Below are 6407 nucleotides of genomic sequence, written 5' to 3' on the forward strand. Positions count from 1 at the left end.
CATGTAAACTACATGTGTTGTGGTGCAAGTGACCCTATGATGTATTTTATATTGTTTCCCTGTAGTGGGGTGACTGAATGTTGGGCCTGTCAATAGTGTGTTACAGGTCGAGCACCCCAGGCAACGAAAACAGCCCACTTTGGGACGCAAAAAATGAGATGATATTTGTTTGGTTAGTGGAAATACATCCAATTTAACCACTTTATCTGAAATACTTTGTCCCTTGGTGTAACTGGGAAGTAATTGGGTGCCGAGTAGGACTGGTAAAGAGTGATCAGTATTAACCAATGGCCATAATTTCTTGGCCTGACTGACTATGGAGGTAGTGGCCGTGGTGTAACGGTTGACCCATGGAATTTTAGGGGCCTCGTGTGTGGCGGCTGTCGGGGGAGCTGCTGCAGAGGTCAATAGGGACTCCCTAGTTAGTCGCATAACCTTATGTTTATTGGCCAAAAGTTCCTCTCGTGGGTACCCTCTTGTAAGGAATTTATCCACCATTTGTACTAATGCCTCCTCTAATTGCTGAGGATCAGAAATGATACGTCTGGCCCTCAGCATTTGCGAATATGGCAGGCCCTTACGTGTAGAGTGGGGATGAAAACTGGCATGATGTAGTGCCGAGTTCCTGTCAGTAGGTTTGACATATAGGTTAGTTTGTAATTGCCCCGAGGTTATCTGGATGGCCACATCCAGAAAATGAATATGGGTCTCCGACATCTGGTAAGTGAGTTTAATTGGCCCATCGGTGGCATTATGCCTATCTAGTACTGTCGCTAAGGACTCAGCGCTACCCCGCCAAAAGATCAGTAAGTCATCTATGTATCTCCTATAGAAATACATAGATGATTGTGTAATAGACCCAAAGAGAGCAGTCTCCACAGTGTACATATAGGCGTTTGCATACGATGGGGCCACTGGGGACCCCATCGCACAACCAGCTAGCTGCAAATACATACGCCCATTGAATGTAAAATAATTGCGGGTCAATACTAATGTTAGTAGCTGCAAAAAGACCTCAATAGGCGGACCCGTGTACAGTGGATTATCCGTAATGAGATGCCGTACAGCCTCCACACCTGCATCATGTGGGATGCAGGTGTAGAGGCTGGTGACATCTGCACTACACAAAATTAATTTATCAGCCGGTAACATCATTTGCTGCAGGTGAATTAACAAGGTGGTGGTATCCTTCAAGTATGAAGGAACCGCTTGAATGCACGGATTTAAGTATGCGTCCAGAAAAATCGCCACTGGATGAAATAGGGAGTTTCTGGCCGATACAATCGGACGTCCAGGGGGATTAGTCAGTGACTTATGCACTTTTGGGACAGTGTAGAATAGTGGTACAATCGGGCAGTTGACTGTCATGGCTTGTGCTTGTTCTGGGCTCAGAGAGCCTGTCAACATTGCATGTGACAGGAATGCGTCCAGCTCCTTTTTGTACTTGGTTGTTGGATCAAAGGCCAATACTTTGTATGTGGCTGCTTCTGATAATTGTCGATTACTTTCTGCCAGATAGTCTGTCAGGTCTTGTATGACAACAGCACCACCTTTGTCGGCATCCCTTATGATTAAATCAGTCCTAGAAGACAAGTCCTTCAGTGCGCTCCTCTCTTCAGGGCTAAGATTTGGAAAACATGAATTTTTGGATGCTTGTTGATAGGATTGTTCCATCATGCGAGAAAAGGTACGTATTGAGGGATTATTAGTACTTGGATCAAATTTGGAGCGAGGAATTGCTCTCCTTAACTTTTCTGGGATAGTAGATATTTGTGCAGGCACTTTGTTTATCCCAAAGTGGTCCTTCAGGCGCAAAGTCCTGTTAAATTTATAATTTTCCACCTGAGCTGAGAAGGCATCCGGTTTGACCGTTGGAACGAATGACAAGCCTCTGGATAATACTTTAAGCTCAGCTGAAGTAAGAGGGGTAGACGATAGGTTGATTACTAGTTCGGTCAACGGCGTGGGGGTCGCCTTGTGCTGTAACCTCTTGTTCTGCCCCGACCGCCTCGTCCTCGTCCGGGAGTGGGGCGATTGCCCGACCGTGTCGCCACTCCTAAAGGGTAGGTCGCTTGATTGGAAATAGATGGAGTATTTACTTGTTCTCCATCTGTCGCTGAAGTGCTGGAATCCGAGTAATCATAACGTGGTTGTCGTTGACGGTAACTCCTATGTGATTGTGAACGATCATAGGAGGAAGTGGTGTTGCTGAGCCATGCATAGACTTTACGTTGTTGATAATCCTGTTGAACCTTATGGAGTTTTTCTTTTTTATACTTAATCAGGTTACTCCTATATTCCTCCATTTGGATCTGTATTTTTTCTATCCAATTAGTGGTCTTGTCAGCTGCTAATGTTGCTTTGTGTGCCGCTTCAAAGACTGTTAATTGCTCCTTAATGAGTGTTAATTCTCTTGTGGATTCCTCCACTACCAGGAGCATCAAATCAGTTGAACACTTATTTAAAATGGCCACCCAGCGTCGGCAAAAGGGTATGCTGTAACGGCCAATGGTAGGGGTATTTTTGATCCTGAAGCCCCTCGGTATCTGATTATTCCTGTAATAATCTGACAGGGTAATTCCGTGGTAGGTGAAGTCGCATTCTCGTTGTTTTAATTTTTGCCATTGACGATAAAGTTCTTGTACAGTGGATGTGGGTAAATCGTCATCCAATTTATGCTTAATTAGAATGGCTTGCGCCTCCACATCCGAATAGCTGTAACGTTCTTTGGCATCGAGCTGTGCTAATTCCCAGGCGGCCTCGACATCCGAGTCGGCTGCCGACATGTTGGTTGAGGATAAACAGGTATCGTCTGTGATGGTACTACGGTAAGTTGCAAACTGCTTCCGTGTCCGTTAAAAACAGTAGTGTAATTACACTGAGTAACAGTCCCAGGTAAGAGTATATGACAGCTGAGTGAAGTATCCCTGTGGTGCCTTAGCCCGAAAATCCCATACTCCACACCAATCCCTTGGTGGTGAGTGGAAAATCCAATACAGTTAGCAAGTATGGCTCGGCACTCACATGTAGGGGTATATTTACTTGCTGCGGTGCCCTCTGAGGATCAAAGGCAAGATCCGTTATAGTGAAGAGAAAATCAGCGGCACTCTGCAGACTGTTATATGATAAAAAAGTCTTTAATCCGGTCCTACGCCGTTTCGGGGACTACGCCCCGTCTTCAGGGACAAATGATACACAAATGCATTGCACATAAAATACACTTATATACACACCCAAGTGGGTACTCAGTACCTGTATTGAACTCACCTGTCCCGCGCTGCCGCCCGCGTCCCGTCCATCTGAGCGAGAACCCACGTCTCCGAACGATGACGTCAGTCGGCCGCGACGGGCAGGGAGCCAATCAAGTAAAGTGTGAGCCGCGTTACTTGGTAACCGCTGTAAACAAAACAACGGTTAATCTCGTGCACTGTACTGTAAGCATAAAATCACAACAAAACAAGACACTGATCACACTTGACAAACAAACACTAACAAACATAAGTTAAAAGACACGGTGTTAGTTGTTAACCTAAGCGATTCCCAATTTCACAGTTGTTACCTGAATACTCAGTAGTTCAGTTAAACAGCTAAGTAAATCTGCCTTAATGATAATAAATGTGAGTAATAATATTAGGCATAGCGGCTATCCAATCCAATCTCTAGCATTTACTGACACCTAGGCTCTTTAGAATTTAATCCATTGCAGGTAAGGAAATATATTATACTATTAAATAGCAGCATCCTGTAATCACTTATAAGAAACATTGCAGGCCTAAAGTTTCATTTAGTCCCTTAGGTGACATGGTACCTAGGACATATATCCACCTACTTTCACGCTGCATAAGGATTTTATTACGGTCCCCACCCCGATGTGAGAGAGGGACATGGTCAATTATGATAGCTCTCATACTGGCTATCGTATGCCTTGCCACCAAACAATGTCGGGCGATGGGCTGTTCGCTCACTCCCTTTTCAAATGCTTGTTTTATGGCACTACGATGTAGTGCCATCCTTTCTCTGAACTGTCTCTGTGTCTTGCCTACATAGGCCAGACCACAGGGACATTTCAGCATGTAAACTACATGTGTTGTGGTGCAAGTGACCCTATGATGTATTTTATATTGTTTCCCTGTAGTGGGGTGACTGAATGTTGGGCCTGTCAATAGTGTGTTACAGGTCGAGCACCCCAGGCAACGAAAACAGCCCACTTTGGGACGCAAAAAATGAGATGATATTTGTTTGGTTAGTGGAAATACATCCAATTTAACCACTTTATCTGAAATACTTTGTCCCTTGGTGTAACTGGGAAGTAATTGGGTGCCGAGTAGGGCTGGTAAAGAGTGATCACTGGGCTGTTTTCGTTGCCTGGGGTGCTCGACCTGTAACACACTATTGACAGGCCCAACATTCAGTCACCCCACTACAGGGAAACAATATAAAATACATCATAGGGTCACTTGCACCACAACACATGTAGTTTACATGCTGAAATGTCCCTGTGGTCTGGCCTATGTAGGCAAGACACAGAGACAGTTCAGAGAAAGGATGGCACTACATCGTAGTGCCATAAAACAAGCATTTGAAAAGGGAGTGAGCGAACAGCCCATCGCCCGACATTGTTTGGTGGCAAGGCATACGATAGCCAGTATGAGAGCTATCATAATTGACCATGTCCCTCTCTCACATCGGGGTGGGGACCGTAATAAAATCCTTATGCAGCGTGAAAGTAGGTGGATATATGTCCTAGGTACCATGTCACCTAAGGGACTAAATGAAACTTTAGGCCTGCAATGTTTCTTATAAGTGATTACAGGATGCTGCTATTTAATAGTATAATATATTTCCTTACCTGCAATGGATTAAATTCTAAAGAGCCTAGGTGTCAGTAAATGCTAGAGATTGGATTGGATAGCCGCTATGCCTAATATTATTACTCACATTTATTATCATTAAGGCAGATTTACTTAGCTGTTTAACTGAACTACTGAGTATTCAGGTAACAACTGTGAAATTGGGAATCGCTTAGGTTAACAACTAACACCGTGTCTTTTAACTTATGTTTGTTAGTGTTTGTTTGTCAAGTGTGATCAGTGTCTTGTTTTGTTGTGATTTTATGCTTACAGTACAGTGCACGAGATTAACCGTTGTTTTGTTTACAGCGGTTACCAAGTAACGCGGCTCACACTTTACTTGATTGGCTCCCTGCCCGTCGCGGCCGACTGACGTCATCGTTCGGAGACGTGGGTTCTCGCTCAGATGGACGGGACGCGGGCGGCAGCGCGGGACAGGTGAGTTCAATACAGGTACTGAGTACCCACTTGGGTGTGTATATAAGTGTATTTTATGTGCAATGCATTTGTGTATCATTTGTCCCTGAAGACGGGGCGTAGTCCCCGAAACGGCGTAGGACCGGATTAAAGACTTTTTTATCATATAACAGTCTGCAGAGTGCCGCTGATTTTCTCTTCACTATAACGGATCTTGCCTTTGATCCTCAGAGGGCACCGCAGCAAGTAAATATACCCCTACATGTGAGTGCCGAGCCATACTTGCTAACTGTATTGGATTTTCCACTCACCACCAAGGGATTGGTGTGGAGTATGGGATTTTCGGGCTAAGGCACCACAGGGATACTTCACTCAGCTGTCATATACTCTTACCTGGGACTGTTACTCAGTGTAATTACACTACTGTTTTTAACGGACACGGAAGCAGTTTGCAACTTACCGTAGTACCATCACAGACGATACCTGTTTATCCTCAACCAACATGTCGGCAGCCGACTCGGATGTCGAGGCCGCCTGGGAATTAGCACAGCTCGATGCCAAAGAACGTTACAGCTATTCGGATGTGGAGGCGCAAGCCATTCTAATTAAGCATAAATTGGATGACGATTTACCCACATCCACTGTACAAGAACTTTATCGTCAATGGCAAAAATTAAAACAACGAGAATGCGACTTCACCTACCACGGAATTACCCTGTCAGATTATTACAGGAATAATCAGATACCGAGGGGCTTCAGGATCAAAAATACCCCTACCATTGGCCGTTACAGCATACCCTTTTGCCGACGCTGGGTGGCCATTTTAAATAAGTGTTCAACTGATTTGATGCTCCTGGTAGTGGAGGAATCCACAAGAGAATTAACACTCATTAAGGAGCAATTAACAGTCTTTGAAGCGGCACACAAAGCAACATTAGCAGCTGACAAGACCACTAATTGGATAGAAAAAATACAGATCCAAATGGAGGAATATAGGAGTAACCTGATTAAGTATAAAAAAGAAAAACTCCATAAGGTTCAACAGGATTATCAACAACGTAAAGTCTATGCATGGCTCAGCAACACCACTTCCTCCTATGATCGTTCACAATCACATAGGAGTTACCGTCAACGACAACC

Source organism: Pseudophryne corroboree, chromosome 1, assembly GCF_028390025.1.
Source record: "Pseudophryne corroboree isolate aPseCor3 chromosome 1, aPseCor3.hap2, whole genome shotgun sequence".
Lineage (NCBI taxonomy): Eukaryota > Metazoa > Chordata > Amphibia > Anura > Myobatrachidae > Pseudophryne > Pseudophryne corroboree.